Source organism: Scyliorhinus torazame, chromosome 6, assembly GCF_047496885.1.
Source record: "Scyliorhinus torazame isolate Kashiwa2021f chromosome 6, sScyTor2.1, whole genome shotgun sequence".
Classification (NCBI taxonomy): Eukaryota; Metazoa; Chordata; class Chondrichthyes; order Carcharhiniformes; family Scyliorhinidae; genus Scyliorhinus; species Scyliorhinus torazame.
Window position 1 is genome coordinate 280,595,395 of NC_092712.1, and position 17,172 is coordinate 280,612,566.

A 17,172-nucleotide genomic window follows, 5' to 3' on the forward strand; every position below is an offset into this window, starting at 1 on the left:
GCCTCCACGCGCTCACCAATGGGAGCGGGTTTTACTTTGCAGTCGGTTGTCCGAGAGGGGAGGGGGGGGCTTCTCATCCAATCCGCGGAGGCGTCTTGGGAGCAGCGGCGGGGACGGCGTGGAGGCCGGTGATTGGTGCTGGGCTGAGGGGAGGGACAAAGTTCGAGGAGAAAAGTGAAAACCAGCCAGCCTGCCGCTGGGGGTAACAGCGCATGGGCATCTCAGGGAGCCAGCCAGGGTGGCTGAGGTAACAGCGTATGGGCATGTCAGTGAGAGAGAGAGAGAGAGAGAGAGGGGGGAACACGAACCAGCCAGCCAGCCAGGGTAACAGCGCATGGGCGACCTTGCATGTCACGGAGGGAAGGGAGCCAGCCTTTGGGCTGGTGCATGTCACTCCTCCACCAGTTACCAAGGTTTTCAACATGCCAACACTCCCCCAGGACCTTTGCTCCTTAATCACCTGCACTAGATAGATGCCTGCTTTACACCACAGAAGCTCATTCCACCCCCCCACCCCCTCTTACACCACAGAAGCTCATTCCACCCCAGGCCCCACACACCGAGAATTTAATCATAAGCTTCGCACTTGCCCCACATTTGGAGAGGATTCGTCAGCTTGTCTTGTCATGTAACCTAGTTTAATGTAGGACACCTTACTCTTGAGGGTGAAAAGATATTAAAGTGTGTCTCCTTCCTTTCAAATGACTCACTCATTTCCAACACTTCCTTATCAGCAAGTCTGCAATCATTTTTTGTCGTTCTCTAATTCGTGTGCACCCGCCTGCCCCCAATTTTATGCTGGCGCTCTGTTCTTTGCTCCTCTATCACACACTTTCCTTGCTTATGTTTTTGGTGTTTTTTCTCAATGCCCAAGCATGCTCTGGTCGGGTGGCACAGTGGCGCAGTGATTAGCACCACTGCCTTGAACCAATGGGTAACTGTTGGCGGCAGTAGGACCAGAATATTCACCGCCGGCCAATAGCAGGCTGCCTCTGCCACCACAAAACACACTGCTGGGAGACCGGAAAATCCCCCTCTTATGACTGAGAATTCCTTGTTCTGGTTGCTAACACATACCCAGCTGCCTTTTTGCAGTTAGTATTTTCTCTACTTAAGTGCAGTCTCCTTTGGCGTTCCCAAGACTTCATCAGAGAATTGCTCTATGCTGATGATGCCAGAATAGCATTTCATCCTGAGGAACACCTTCAGAGGTAAATGGGCACATTCCCTTGCACCTGATAATAGGAACTAGGAGCAGAAGTATGCAATTCAGCCGATTGTGCCTGCTCCGCCATTCAATAAGATCATGGCTGATCTCTTCCTGGTCTCAAATCCACCTCCCCACCTGTTCCCCATATCCCTTTAACTCATTTTTAAAATCAGTAATATATCTATCTCCTTCTAGAAATCATTTAATGACTCCGGTTCCACCGCACTATGGGGCAGCGAGTTCCATAAATTCACCACCCTCTGCGAGAAATAGTTCCTCCTCATTTCAGTTCTAAATCTATTGCCTCTCAATCTATATCCGTGACCTCACGTTCTAGATTGCCCCACAAGGAGGTACATTTGGTCTATGTTTACTTTATCAATCCCTTTTAGTATTTTATACACCTCGATCAGATCCTCTCTCATCCTTCTAAACTCCAGCAAGTATAAGACCAAACTGTTTATTCTCTTACTGTTTATTCAGCACTGAGTGCTGAATTTGGTGCTTTTTGAGTGCGATAGTGAGAGTTTGGTGACCGAGGGAGTGCTGAATTTGGTGCTTTTTGAGTGCGATAGTGAGAGTTTGGTGACCGAGGGAGTGCTGAATTTGGTGCTTTTTGAGTGCGATAGTGAGAGTTTGGTGACCGAGGGAGTTAGGTGAGGAGGGAGTAAGGTGCTCCTTTCATTTTGTTTCCGACATTTCCGCAAAGAGTGCGAAGAGAGCCAGGAGTTTACAGGAAGTGTAGCTGACTAGGAGCAGAGTCGGAGGGCGGAGATCTAGTTAGTCCACACAGCAGCTATATTCTTTAAGGTAAGAGGGGATGGAGGCTAGGCCAGTTACATGCTCCTCCTGTAGGATGTGGGTGGTGAGGGATACCACCGGTGTCCCCACTGACTATACCTGCGGGAAGTGCACCCAACTTCAGCTCCTCAAAGACCGTGTTAGGGAACTGGAGCTGAAGCTGGATGAACTTCGGATCATCCGGGAGGCAGAGGGGGTGATTGAGAAGAGTTACAGGGAGGTAACCACACCCAAGGTACAGGACAAGAATAGCTGGGTTACAGTCAGGGGGAAAAAAACAAACAGGCAGACAGTGCAGGGATCCCTCGTGGCCGTTCCCCTTCAAAACAAGTATACCGTTTTGGATGCTGTTGGGGGGGATGACCTACCGGGGGAAGGCCCTAGCGGTCAGGTCTCTGGCACGGAGTCTGGCTCTGGGGCTCAGAAGGGAAGGGGGGAGAATAGAAAAGCAATAGTTGTAGGAGATTCAATGGTTAGGGGAATAGATAGGAGATTCTGTAGTCGCGAGCGAGACTCCCGGAAGGTATGTTGCCTCCCGGGTGCCAGGGCCAGGGATGTCTCGGATCGTGTCTTCAGGATCCTTAAGGGGGAGGGTGAGCAGCCAGAAGTCGTGGTGCACATTGGTACCAACGACATAGGAAAAGGGGTGTGGAGGTAATAAACAAGTTTAGGGAGTTAGGCTGGAAGTTGAAAGCCAGGACAGACAGAGTTGTCATCTCTGGTTTGTTGCCGGTGCCACGTGATAGCGAGGCTAGGAATAGGGAGAGAGTGCAGTTGAACACGTGGCTGCAGGAATGGTGTAGGAGGGAGGGCTTCAGGTATTTGGATAATTGGAGCGCATTCTGGGGAAGGTGGGACCTGTACAAGCAGGACGGGTTGCATCTGAACCAGAGGGGCACCAATATCCTGGGAGGGAGGTTTGCTAGTACTCTTCGGGAGGGTTTAAACTAATTTGGCAGGGGAATGGGAACCGGATTTGTAGTCCAGCAACTAAGGTAGCCGATATTCAGGACGCCAAAGCATGTAATGAGGCAGTGGGGAAGGGAACACTGACAAAGGAGAGTATTTGCAGGCACGGAGATGGGTTGAAGTGTGTATACTTCAACGCAAGAAGCATCAGGAATAAGGTGGGTGAACTTAAGGCATGGATCGGTACTTGGGACTACGATGTGGTGGCCATCACGGAAACTTGGATAGAAGAGGGGCAGCAATGGTTGTTGGAGGTCCCTGGTTATAGATGTTTCAATAAGATTAGAGAGGGTGGTAAAAGAGGTGGGGGGGGTGGAATTAGAGATAGTATAACAGCTGCAGAAAGGCAGTTCGAGGAGTATCACCCTATTGAGGTAGTATGGGTTGAAGTCAGAAATAGGAAAGGAGCAGTCACCTTGTTAGGAGTTTTCTATAGGCCCCCCAAGAGTAACAGAGATGTGGAGGAACAGATTGGGAAACAGATTTTGGAAAGGTGCAGAAGTCATAGGGTAGTAGTCATGGGCGACTTTAACTTCCCAAATATTGAGTGGAAACTCTTTAGATCAAATAGTTTGGATGGGGTGGTGTTTGTGCAGTGTGTCCAGGAAGCTTTTCTAACACAGTATGTAGATTGTCCGACCAGAGGAGGGGCAATATTGGATTTAGTACTGGGTAATGAACCAGGGCAAGTGATAGATTTGTTAGTGGGGGAGCATTTTGGAGATAGTGACCACAATTCTGTGACTTTCACTTTAGTAATGGAGAGGGATACGAACGTGCAACAGGGCAAGGTTTACAATTGGGGGAAGGGTAAATACGATGTTGTCAGACAAGAATTAAAGTGCATAAGTTGGGAACATAGGCTGGCAGGGAAGGACACAAGTGAAATGTGGAACTTGTTCAAGGAACAGGTGCTACGTGTCCTTGATATGTATGTCCCTGTCAGGCAGGGAAGAGATGGTCGAGTGAGGGAACCATGGTTGACAAGAGAGGTTGGATGTCTTGTTAAGAGGAAAAAGGTGACTTATGTAAGGCTGAGGAAACAAGGTTCAGACAGGGCATTGGATACAAGATAGCCAGGAGGGAACTGAAGAAAGGGATTAGGAGAGCTAAGAGAGGGCATGAACAATTTTTGGCGGGTAGGATCAAGGAAAATCCCAAGGCCTTTTACACATATGTGAGAAATATGAGAATGACTAGAGCGAGGGTAGGTCCGATCAAGGACAGTAGCGGGAGATTGTGTATTGAGTCTGAAGAGATAGGAGAGGTGTTGAATGAGTATTTTTCTTCTGTATTTACAAATGAGAGGGGCGATATTGTTGGAGAGGACAGTGTGAAACAGATTGGTAAGCTCGAGGAAATACTTGTCAGGAAGGAAGATGTGTTGGGCATTTTGAAAAACTTGAGGATAGACAAGTCCCCCGGGCCTGACGGGATATATCCAAGGATTCTATGGGAAGCAAGAGATGAAATTGCAGAGCCGTTGGCAATGATCTTTTCGTCCTCACTGTCAACAGGGGTGGTACCAGGGGATTGGAGAATGGCGAATGTCGTGCCCCTGTTCAAAAAAGGAACTAGGGATAACCCTGGGAATTACAGGCCAGTTAGTCTTACTTCGGTGGTAGGCAAAGTAATGGAAAGGGTACTGAAGGATAGGATTTCTGAGCATCTGGAAAGACACTGCTTGATTAGGGATAGTCAGCACGGATTTGTGAGGGGTAGGTCTTGCCTTACAAATCTTATTGAATTCTTTGAGGAGGTGACCAAGCATGTGGATGAAGGTAAAGCAGTGGATGTAGTGTACATGGATTTTAGTAAGGCATTTGATAAAGTTCCCCATGGTAGGCTTATGCAGAAAGTAAGGAGGCATGGGATAGTGGGAAATTTGGCCAGTTGGATAACGAACTGGCTAACCGATAGAAGTCAGAGAGTGGTGGTGGATGGCAAATATTCAGCCTGGATCCCAGTTACCAATGGCGTACCGCAGGGATCAGTTCTGGGTCCTCTGCTGTTTGTGATTTTCATTAATGACTTGGATGAGGGAGTTGAAGGGTGGGTCAGTAAATTTGCAGACGATACGAAGATTGGTGGAGTTGTGGATAGTAAGGAGGGCTGTTGTCGGCTGCAAAGAGACATAGATAGGATGCAGTGCTGGGCTGAGAAGTGGCAGATGGAGTTTAACCCTGAAAAGTGTGAGGTTGTCCATTTTGGAAGGACAAATATGAATGCGGAATATAGGGTTAACGGTAGAGTTCTTGGCAATGTGGAGGAGCAGAGAGATCTTGGGGTCTATGTTCATACATCTTTGAAAGTTGCCACTCAAGTGGATAGAGCTGTGAAGAAGGCCTATGGTGTGCTCGCGTTCATTAACAGAGGGATTGAATTTAAGAGCCGTGAGGTGATGATGCAGCTGTACAAAACTTTGGTAAGGCCACATTTGGAGTACTGTGTACAGTTCTGGTCGCCTCATTTTAGGAAGGATGTGGAAGCTCTGGAAAAGGTGCAAAGAAGATTTACCAGGATGTTGCCTGGAATGGAGAGTAGGTCTTACGAGGAAAGGTTGAGGGTGCTAGGCCTTTTCTCATTAGAGCGGAGAAGGATGAGGGGCGACTTGATAGAGGTTTATAAGATGATCAGGGGAATAGATAGAGTAGACAGTCAGAGACTTTTTCCCCGGGTGGAACACACCATTACAAGGGGACATAAATTTAAGGTGAAAGGTGGAAGATATAGGAGGGATATCAGAGGTAGGTTCTTTACCCAGAGAGTAGTGGGGGCATGGAATGCACTGCCTGTGGAAGTAGTTGAGTCGGAAACATTAGGGACCTTCAAGCAGCTATTGGATAGGTACATGGATGACGGTAAAATGATATAGTGGAGATTTATTTGTTCTTAAGGGCAGCACGGTAGCATTGTGGATAGCGCAATTGCTTCACAGCTCCATGGTCCCAGGTTCGATTCCGGCTTGGGTCATTGTCTGTGCGGAGTCTGCACGTCCTCCCCGTGTCTGCGTGGGTTTCCTCCGGGTGCTCCGGTTTCCTCCCACAGTCCAAAGATGTGCGGGTTAGGTGAATTGGCCAATGATAAATTGCCCTTCATGTCCAAATTGCCCTTGGTGTTGGGTGGAGGTATTGAGTTTGGGTATGGTGCTCTTTCCAAGAGCCGGTGCAGACTCAAAGGGCCGAATGGCCTCCTTCTGCACTGTAAATTCAATGATAATCTATGATTAATCTAGGACAAAGGTTCGGCACAACATCGTGGGCCGAAGGGCCTGTTCTGTGCTGTATTTTCTATGTTCTATGTACGTCAACCCTTTAATTCCCGGAAACAATCTGATGAACCTCCTCTGAACTGCCTCCAATTCCACCACATCCTCAAATAAGGAGACTAAAATTGGACACAATACTTGAGATGTGATCTCAGCAACACCCTATACAATTGCAACAATACCTTTCTACTTTTATACTCCAGTCCTCTTGGAATAAACGCAAACATTCTATTTGCCTTTTTAATTACATGTTGGACCTGCATACTAATTTTCTGCGATTCATGGCCAAAGATACCCAGATCCCTCTGCCCAGACGCCTCTTGAATCTGCTGTCCATTTCGATAATAACTTGCCTTTCTATTTTTTCAGCCAAAATGGATAACCTCACACTTTTCTAATTAAACTCCATCTGCCAAATTGATTTGTTCATCAGCATCAGGAAAGTAAATGTCATAGTCCAGGGCATTGCTATACTGCCGTCAATGAGCATTAATAATGTGCCACTGGAGGTTGTTGATAGCTTCACATATTTAGGCTGCACAATCATCAGCACTTATGATTAAATTCTGTTCATTGCAAACAGAAGGAACACATACACACATTGAGCCTGTTTCAGCTAAACAAAATAAATGATAGCTAAACAAAATAAATGGTTCAGTGCAAAGCCTTGACCAATAATAGTTAAGCTGCCTGTTTACATTTTCTAACAATGCTTAGGAGTTAACTGTCAGTCACCAAATACTGTTGCAATCTCCATGGCAATGCTTCCACATGCCAACCAATCACACTCTGTTTGCATACAGTATGAAGTTGTTTCCCCTGACATTGGTACTCTTGCGATTGTCCTGATGAGTGCAAGAGGAAAGTCCTTGACCATAAGACATAGGAGCGGAATTAGGCCATATGGCCCATCAAGTCTGTTCCGCTATTCAATCATGACTGATATGTTGCTCACCCCATTCTCCTACCTTCTTCCCATAATACCCAATCCCCTTATTAGTCAAGAGCCTATCTATTTCTGTCTTAAAGGCACCCAGAGACTTGGCTTCACAGCCTGCTGTGGCAATGAGTTCCACAGATTCACCACTCTCTGGCTGAAGTAATTTCCCCCTCATCTCTGTTTTAAAGGATCGTCTCTTCAGTCTGAGGCTGTGCCCTCGGGTTCTAGTTTCTCCTACTAATGGAAACATCCTCTCCATGTTCACTCTATCTAGGCCTCTCAGTATTCTGTAAATTTCAATGAGATCCCCCCCTCATCCTTCTAAACTCCGAGTACTGACCCAGAGTCCTCAACCGCTCCTCATATAACAAGTCCTTCATTCTTGTGAACCTCCTCTAGACCCTCTCCAAGGCCAGCACAAGACTGCTCACAATATTCCAAATAGGGTTTGACCAGAGCCTTATACAGCCTTAACAGTACATCACTGCTCTTGTATTCTAGCCCTCTCGACATGAATGATAACATTGCATTTGCCTTCCTGACTGCCAACTGAACCTGCATGTTAACCATAAGAGAATCCTGAACTAGGACTCCTAAGTCTCTTTGTACTTCTGATTTCCAAAGCCTTTTCCCATCTAGAAAATAGTTTATCCCTCTATTCATAGAATCATAGAATTTACAGTGCAGAAGGACGTCATTCGGCCCATCGAGTCTGCAGCCCTTGGAAAGTGCACCCTACTGAAGCCCACACCTCCACCCCACCCCCATAACCCAGTAACCCCACCTAACGTTTTTGGACACTAAGGGCAATTTAGCATGGCCAATCCACCTAACCTGCACTTCTTTGGACTGTGGGAGGAAGCCGGAGGAAACCCACGCAGACACGGGGAGAACGTGCAGACTCCACACAGACAATGACAGAAGCCGGGAATCTAACCTGGGACCCAGAAGCTGTGAAGCAACAGTGCTAACCACTGTGCTACAGTGCCGCATATTCTTTCTACCAAATTGCATAACCTCACACTTTTGCACACTGTATTCCATCTGCCACTTCTTTGCAAAATCTCCTAGCCTGTCCAGGTCCTTCAGCAGCCTCCCTGATTCCTCAACACAACCTGTCCCTCTACATATCTGTGCATCATCTGCAAACTTAGCAACAATGCCTTCAGTTCCTTCTTCCAGATCATTAATGTATATCGTTGTCATGTGAGAGTACCTTTAAGAAATGGGTGTTTATAAATGGGTTTGTATATAAATATCTGTAGTGAGAGTACCTTTAAGAAATGGGTGTTTACTACTGCAGTGATGTCAGAGAGTGGGTGGAGCTAGGCTGTTTGTCAGCTTTTTACTTTCGTTTTTGAGCAGGCTGCAGGGTGTGTTTTAGTTTTGTTTAAGTGTTGGAGCTGAAGCCAGACCAAGCAGGTGTACTGCTGTTCTCTCTGCCATCAAAAGACTATCTCTGGATCATTTGGTGAATTCAGAATTATAAATGTTTTCAGTAGTGACTTTAACCTGATGTGCTTCTGATAAAGGCTTTGTTTTTAAGTCGTATGGATGTTAAAAAGGAAAGCTTAAAGGTTTATTTAGTGTTGTAGTCTTTGGGGGTTGTATTTGAATTAATGGTTGCTAAGATGTTCACTGTATGTTTTAAAAAGGTTAACTTGAGTTCATAGAATAAACATTGTTTTGCTTTAACAAATAGTTTTCCATTTCTGCTGTACCACACCTGTAGAGTGGGCCATGTGCTCCCCATACCACAATCTATTAAAAGTTGTGGGTCAGGTGAACTCCATGAGACACTTTGGGGTTCTCTAAACCGTGGCCCATAACATCGTGAATAGCTGTTGTCCCAACACTGACCCCTACGGAACACCATTCGTCACCAACTGCCATCCAGAAAAGGACCCCTTCATCCCCACTCTCTGCCTTCTGCCAGTCAGCCATTCCTCTATTCATGCCAGTACATTGCCCTAAACACCATGGGCTCTTATCTTATTTAGCAGCCTCCTGTATGGTACCTTGTCAAAGGCCTTCCTGAAATCCAAATAGATCACGTCCACTGGTTCTCCTTTGTCTAACTTTCTTGTTACCTCCTCAAAGAATTCTAACAGATTTGCCAGACATGACCTCCCCTTGACGGATCCATGCTGACTCAGTCCTACTTTACCATGCACTTCTAAGCACTTCACAATCTAATCCCTAATAATGGACTCTTAAAATCTGATCAACACCTGAAGTCAGTTTAGCCGGCCGATCATTTCCTGTCATCTGCCTCCCTCCATTCCTAAACAAGGGTGTTATATTCACCATTTTCCAATCCTCTGGGAGCCTCTCTCCCTCCAGTAATTTCTGAAAGATCACCAACAATGCTTCCACAATTTCCTCAACTATTTCCTTCAGAACTCTGGGGTATAGGTCATCCAGTCCGGGTGATCTAGCCACCTTCAGACATTTCAGTTTCCCCAGCAACTTCTTAGTGATGGCCACTATACTCATCTCTGCCCCCTGACTCTCTTGAAGTTTTGGTATGCCTCTGGTATCTTCCACTGTGAAGACTGATGGAAAGTATCTATTCAGTTCCTCCCCCATTTCTTTGTTCCCTATTACTACTTTTCCAGGCTAATTTTTCAGCTGACAGAATATCTTTTCTCAGCAGTACTCAAAAAAGTGAAAACCCATATTGTGGCCAGGAATGGAGTGCCAACGTCCTGCTGCACTCTTCAATTTCCAAGGCTTCTCCTGAGCCCTTAAAGTCTGCTAACCGCAGCCCTTTTCCTGCTTGGAAACAATTTCCCCAGGCAGCGGACCAGGAGAGGTACAAAAACAAGAGTCCCAGACAGGGACAGGAATGAGTCCCATAAAATTAAAAAGGGAGGAGCAGTATTGTGACATCATGGTTGTGTTGTAATTCACCGACTGACCATTAAGAGTCTCATTAGTATATAAGTAAATGTTAGAGTCTTGTGATCTCAGACTGACTAGGGAGCTGGGAGAGAGGTTGCTTGTACATGTTCATACAATTATTCATCTGTTGTTTTGTACACATTTGAACCACAGTTAATGTTAATAAATCATTTATAGCTTTAGCTACAAGTGTTCTTGTAATATAAATCAAGCTATCCGACAAGAACAGTACAAGTATACTCTCCTCTTTCCATGACGACATGATCAGCTTTGACAGGACAACAGTGGGACCCTTTGAGATCTTCAGTTGGGTTGAACAGGGTTTTATTTTGGTGCTGACACTTTTTGACATATTCTTTTTGCTGCTGACATATGCCTGCAGTTTGTTTACAGAGGATTTCTACTTATATACCAGAACAGGCGGAAAGCTGTTCAGGCTTTCCACCTAAGACCCGTGACAAAAGCATGCCGGGTCTTCATCAGAGGGTTGCTCTATGCTGATGATGTGAGTATAGCATTTCATACCAAGGAACACCTTCCGCAATAATGGACGGATTCTCCATTGGAGGAAAGGTATGCTTCGAAGCAATAGCCTTCTTCCTGACAAGGCCAAAGAGCTGAACTTGTGCTTGTCAGTTGGTGCCTGAATGAAGATTTGACAATCCAGGCGAATGGAATCTCAGGAGAGAAGATTGAAATCCTGCCAAGTAGGCCATTGTTGAGGTTATCCAACTTGGAATAAGTTTTGGAGAGAATTCAAAAGCATGGTCTTTGAGGGGAAGACCAGCGTTCTTGAGGGTGAGAGAGAGACAGAGTTTCAGCAAGATTGGTTGACCCAGTGTTACTAATGTCTGGCCGGGCTGTTGAGAAATCCATGGTTTCTGTCTTTGTTGCATCTGTAATTTATTGTGCAGTCTGATGTGGTTGACCACAGTGTACTTGTTAATTCATATGTACCTCATATTTACCCTGAATGTTAGAGTAAATAAGATAGATATTCTCAATTGTTTTATCTTTCTGACCTTGTAGAGCAAAGTCTGATTTTGTTTGTTCAAAAGCCGTGGACGTTTGAGGCTTTGTTCATTGAGCAAGTGTCTTGAATCTCAAACTTTGTCTACTTTTAAGCAAAACATTATTGGTCACTAACTGGATCTTAACAAAAACTTAGGGGCCATAACAATAGTTAGACTTTGCTGTGTGCAAGTGACTGCCATGTTTATCTACCTAAGAACAATGATTCACGAAATAACACATTTGGATGAAATAAGCTATTAGATATCCTGAGTACTTAATCAGGTGTTCTGCAAGTTATTTTTCTCACTTAGTTTGATTATGTCCTTCTCTCATTTTCTCCTCCCTCTGCCTCCCAACCACTCTATTTTTGTGCTCTATCATGTTCCTCTGCTGAATATTTTTCTTGTTTGTCTTTTTACAAGCTCCAGGTAAGCAGAAAGTTGCTAACCTACATTCAGGAGCGAGGTGTGGATACAAATATCAGGTGAGTGTGGTTGCTAATACCTGGCTGCTGAAAGACAAGAGAGATCAGAGCTTTGGACACATGCCAGAAAAGGGAGTGATGAGGCAAGCAGATGATTTGAGTGGCTTGAGGCCTTAGTTTATGGACATAGACTCTTAGAAATCAATAGTATTTTCTCTGTGCATTTTGCTGTTGTTTATATTGTTCTTAAATCATATAAAGTCAAATTCTATTAATTAAAACCTCGCTAGTAATTATCTGAGCTTTAATAAGGTAATAATATACTTGAGTAGCTGTGTAAAATTTGATAATGATGTTATGATATGTTCTTTATCTGAGATAGTAAAAGGTTGTCTTACTATTATGCAATACATTTCAGTTGAGGCAAGTGTAATCTGATTCCCTGCCCTCTGTTTACCATGCCCTAGACCTCCAGCCTATGCTTAATCCATTGCACTCTTTCTAATCCTTTTTTTCCCCATGCCCAGCATTCATGTTAAGTCCACATACGACTGTTATGATCCCAATTGATGTTGTAACTGGATGGGAAGATCCCAGAATGGAACGCTGGCTTAAAAGATAAAGAGTGGGATTCTCCGTATCTCAACGCCAAAATCGGGATCGGCAATCAGGCGGAGAATGGATTCCGAGGCCGGAATTGGGGCAGGCGGCAGTTTGACGGCAGTCCACCATGCTCCACCCCCTCCAAACCGGCGTCATCGGGACGCACGCCACACGCCATCACAATGTCATTGCAGGCTGGCCCACCTGCGATGCTCAGCCCCCGATGGGCCAAGTTCCCGAAAGTGCGGACCATGTGTGGTCCCAGCGGTCGGGAAGCTGGCATGCTGGCTGCGGACAGTGTCCAGCGCCGCCACACTCGTCCGGGATCCGTCCCGCTGGCCGGGGGGGCTTCTGCTAGAACAAGAGGAACTGGTGGGGTCGCCAGGGGGTGGGCTTGTGGGGTCGTGGTTGGCGGGGTAGAGTTCGACACGGCTGGCGCCATGTTTTCTGGCCCGGTCGTCAGCCCTGTGCATGCTCGGCCCGGGACCCAGCCATTCTCCGGCCATTTTCAGCATGTTGCGCGTTCTTTCATGCAGCGCCGGTGCTAGCCCCTCACCAATACCGGAAGTGGTGAGGGATTTGCGCCGATTTTCCTGTCGTGAAACTCCCGCGGATTCTCTATTAGAGCCGGCATTTAACCTCGGGAATGGCGAATCCAGCCCAGTAACCTGTAGATATTTGAGGGTGTAGGTGCGTGGGACGGGGTGGGACTTTGTAAGCTTAATTTCACAAGCCTGGTGGGGAGAGTGAAGGAGGTGCGATGGGATAGTTACCCCATGTCGCTGGCAGGCTGGGTCTGCCGGTCTTTTTGCTAAAGTCATTCTTCCGAGGGGTGGGACAGGCTGGTCTCATCATTTGTGTGGGCAAGGAAGGCAGTGCTCCAAAGGGGGCGGCAGTCAGGGGGTTTGGCCCTTCCGAACTTGTACACTATTATTACTGAGCGGCGAATGCAGAGGAGGTGCGGGGCTGGAGTGGGGAGACGGATGTTCGGATGGAAGCGGGTTCTTGTAAAGAGTTGGAGTTGCGGACGCTGGCAATGACGCCGCTACCATTTGCCCTGGGGAAGCTCTCGGGTTGTAGCCGCACTGACCATTTGGGGCAATTCAAGTTGAGGGTAGGTTTGCGGGTGATGCCGATAAGAAGGAAACAGGATTTGAATCAGGGAGGATGGATGCGAGGTTCCAGGGATGGGAGGAGAAAGGGGTGAAAGTCATGAAAGATCTGTTTTTGGAGGGGGGTTCGCAAGCTTGGAGGAGTTGGGGGTGAAGTATGGGCTCCAGCGTGAGGAGGGCTTCAGGTATATGCAGGTGCGGAATTTCACAAGAAAGGTCTTCCCAAACTTTCCGGTGGCACCGTCCTCCTCGTTGTTGGAGGAGGTACTGTTGGTGGGGGGTGCTGGAGAATGGGTAGTTTTGGACATCTACGGTAGGATCATGAAGGAGAACAAGGAGCCTGGAAGCCAGTGGGAGGAATAGTTGGGAATGGTGTTGGAGGAAAGATTATGGTGTGAAGTGCTGCGAAGGTCAATGCCTTGATCTTGGGGTTGATTCAATTAAAAGTGGTGTACAGGGCTCACTTAACAAAGGTGAGGATGAGCCAGTTGTTTGAGGGGGTGGAGGATAGCTGCGAACATTGAGGGAGGAATCCAGCCAATCATGCCCATATGTTCTGGTCCTGCCTGAAGTTGGAGAAATCTTGGGGGTCATTTATCAGCACCATGTCTGAGGCTCTACATGTGGGATTGGAGCCAGGTGCCCAGGCAGCCATATTTGGATGTCGGACCTACTGGAGCTGCAGATGGGTGCAGGAGCAGATGTTTTAGCCTTCGTCTCGCTGATTGCTCGCAGGCAGTTCCTGTTGCGGTGGAGGTCAGTTTCTCCCCTCTGTGCCTTAGCGTGGCTGGGGGATCTAAGGGATTCCTGGATTTGGAGAAGGTGAAATTTGCTCTGAGAGGGGCAGATGAGGGGTTCCACCAGAGATGGGGTTTGTTTATCTTACACTTTTGCCATCAAGGGGTAGGGCATCAGTTCGGGAGGGTGGGTGGCATGGGGTGGGGGGGGGGGCTCTTTGTGTACAAACGTTAAAATATTTTTCAAAAGAAAGCATTGCTGATGCAAGCTTGAATTCTGTTTCTGCCTTGCCTTAAAATGCAATCTACTTTTTTCAGTGTTAATAAATTAAATAATTCTAATTAAACTCCATTTACAGCACTGTGTTCATTTCTAGACAGGGAAGATATGATTGCCTTGGAGGAGATGTCGAGAAGGTTCACCAGAATGATATCTAATTAAGTTATGATGACAGGCTGAATAACCTGGATTAGTATTTCAGTGAATCGAAAAGATTAAAAGTAACGTAAACGAGGAGTTTTAAGATTTCATGCAAGATTTGATAGGTGGGAGTACGGATCCTGCCATCCTTAAGGAGGACATTAGGTCTGTGTATCCCAGAGACATTGCAACTGCACTGGGCTGATTCCTCAAATCTTAGTAATTTTTTGGAGTGCAGATTTCTGGACAGCTGTGAGAGTTGAACATTGTTATCTGCAGCCATGTTGGTAACATTCTGACCCGTCAGGCAACAAGCATGGCTTTCATAACCTCAGTCTGAGCTTCCACAGCAACACTGGGACATACATACATAGATTTACATCGAATTTACAGTGCAGAAGGAGGCCATTTGGCCCATTGAGTCTGCACTGGCCCTTGGATAGAGCACGCTACCTAAGCCCACACCTCCACCCTATCTCGGTAACCCAGTAACCCCACCTAACCATTTTGGACATTAAGGGCCATTTAGAATGGCCAATCCACCTAACCTGCACATCTTTAGACTGTGGGAGGAAACCTGACACGGGGAAGAACGTGCAGACAGTGACCGAAGCCGGGAATGAAATCTGGGACCCTGGATCTGTGAAGCAACAGTGCTAACCACTGTGCTACCGTGCCGCCCAACTCTTCTTTCTTGCCTGTGTTGCAATGGAATTTGAGACATAGGCCACCAGACTGCATCATGACTGAGTCTGGAAAGGAATTGGCCACCACTTCCATAATGGAAATGATGGACTCTTAGGTTCATTGCAAAGCACTGTTCCATGTTAGAGCTGGACTCCATTCTCCTTGACAGTGACGAGCGGCTCTGTGGAAAGTCTGCCAGTACATCAAGCATCTGTGTGCCCGCCAACAATCTGCTGTGCGTCACCCCACTGAAGTCTTCATCTGAATTCTCTACTGAATTCTATCCTCTGGTAAGCTGGCATACAAACATTTCTTTCCCAATAGCTTAGCTGCAGCAACACTCAAGGTCGTTGACTTACCATGTGTTCTCAACTCTATACTGCCCTCTAAAGTTTGTGTAGTAACAGTATCTCCACTGGTGGTTGCAAGTATCAAATCAAGTGACAATGCTGCTTCTTGAGTAGCTCTAACCCTTCATGACAAGGCTGCACTAGGTGGTCAGGCAGCGGCTTTTAAGTATCTGAAAGCAGAAATGCAGAAGGGTAAGGTTTGAATGGAAAGCAAGAGAACCATGGTCTTGCCACTGCTGTGTGCACTTCATGCCAGATAGCAGGATGAAGATAAGTGGAAATTGAGAAGGGGCAGAATGGGGAAACATGCCATTGACATGAATGTCCTCAGCAATGCCCTAAGTCACAACCAGCCCATTGATACAATGCAGAGGACTCATGTGATGCAGACATGTCTCCCCCTTTCATTCTCTGCTGCTCCCTGCAGTTATGAGCCACCTTGTGCTATAAGAGAAGGAATAATGTCAGTAATTGTGTTGTAATGTGTTTGGTTCATATACTTGTCATAGATGAATAGTTGAAGGTATATAGAAACAACAGGAGGTAAGTGTGAGGTGGCAACATTGTTATGCATATGAAGGTGAGGCAGAAGTGGAGGATCTTGATTGCAGATGGGGCTGTGGGGCATTGAGTGGTGCGAGAGTTGGTTTGTGGGTTAGGGGATTATCTCTTTGCAGATGCATTTGTTGATCATGACCTCTCTTCTGAGGTCATTAAACTTAATCCGGCACGGCAACTAGATCCTTTGGTCAGACTCTGGGAATTGACCTCCCTAGCTCCCTGCCCCCATTTCGTTTGGAGGGTTGGTGTAGCACCGTCAATATGACGCAAGGCAGGTTGAGGTAATGTCAATTGAAGGCTTTATTAAGCAGAACTTTATCCCCAGCAGCGTGGTTACAGAATGCAGCTGCTGAGGGAAAAGCTGGGTTCTTATACCGGCATTTCTGGGTGGAGTCCAGTAGGTGGCAGATCCTATCATGACCTGGCATCCCTCCACCAATAGCCTGTCGGCACGTGGTGTACCGTATTACCCCTAATACCACCACATTCACCCCTTGTTGAAAATAACCCGGCGGGATGGTGGTTCGCATGGTGGTAGCGGTTTACAGAGTCGGTACTGTGCCGTAATTTTGAACAAACACTAAATTATCGCTTCAACTGGGCCAACGGGCCAAACAGGGTCGGCATGATGCCATAACTATAACAAGACACAATAACTGAAAACTGGGCCAACGGGCCAAACAGGGTCGGCATGATGCCATAACTATAACAAGACACAATAACTGAAAACTGGGCCAATGGGCCAAACAGGGTCGGCATGATGCCATAACTATAACAAAACACAATAACTGAAAACGTTGAGAGTTAAAGTGATTCGATGAGCCTGGTCGTCCTTTCCGATCGCCTCGGGCGTGGTGGTGATGGCGCTGGCTCGTGTCCCGTCGACTCTGGGAGCGTTGTGCTGTCCCCTGTGTCCTTACTCCTGGGCGGGTCTGGGAGGAGAACCGAACCCCCCGGGAAGGGGGTGGCTGCAGGATGAACCGACGGGAGTGAGGAGGTGGTGATTGGTGTTGGGGGGGGGGGTGTGGGTAGCTCCGGTGGGCGCCAGATCTCGCAGGGTGACTGTGTCCTGTCGGCCATCGGGGTACTCCACATAGGCGTATTGCGGGTTGGCGTGAGGGAGATGCACCCGTTCCACCAACGGATCTGACTTGTGCGCCCGCACATGTTT

At 47.0% G+C, this 17,172-nt stretch overlaps 1 long non-coding RNA gene across 1 annotated transcript; it reads left to right on the plus strand.

Annotated features, from left to right (window-relative positions):
* The first annotated feature begins 34 nt into the window (after window positions 1-34).
* LOC140425462 (uncharacterized) lies at window positions 35-12,504 on the plus strand. Its single transcript, XR_011947870.1, has 3 exons — window positions 35-247; window positions 11,529-11,590; window positions 12,058-12,504. It is a non-coding gene; the product is annotated as an uncharacterized lncRNA (long non-coding RNA).
* The last annotated feature ends 4,668 nt before the right edge of the window (window positions 12,505-17,172 follow it).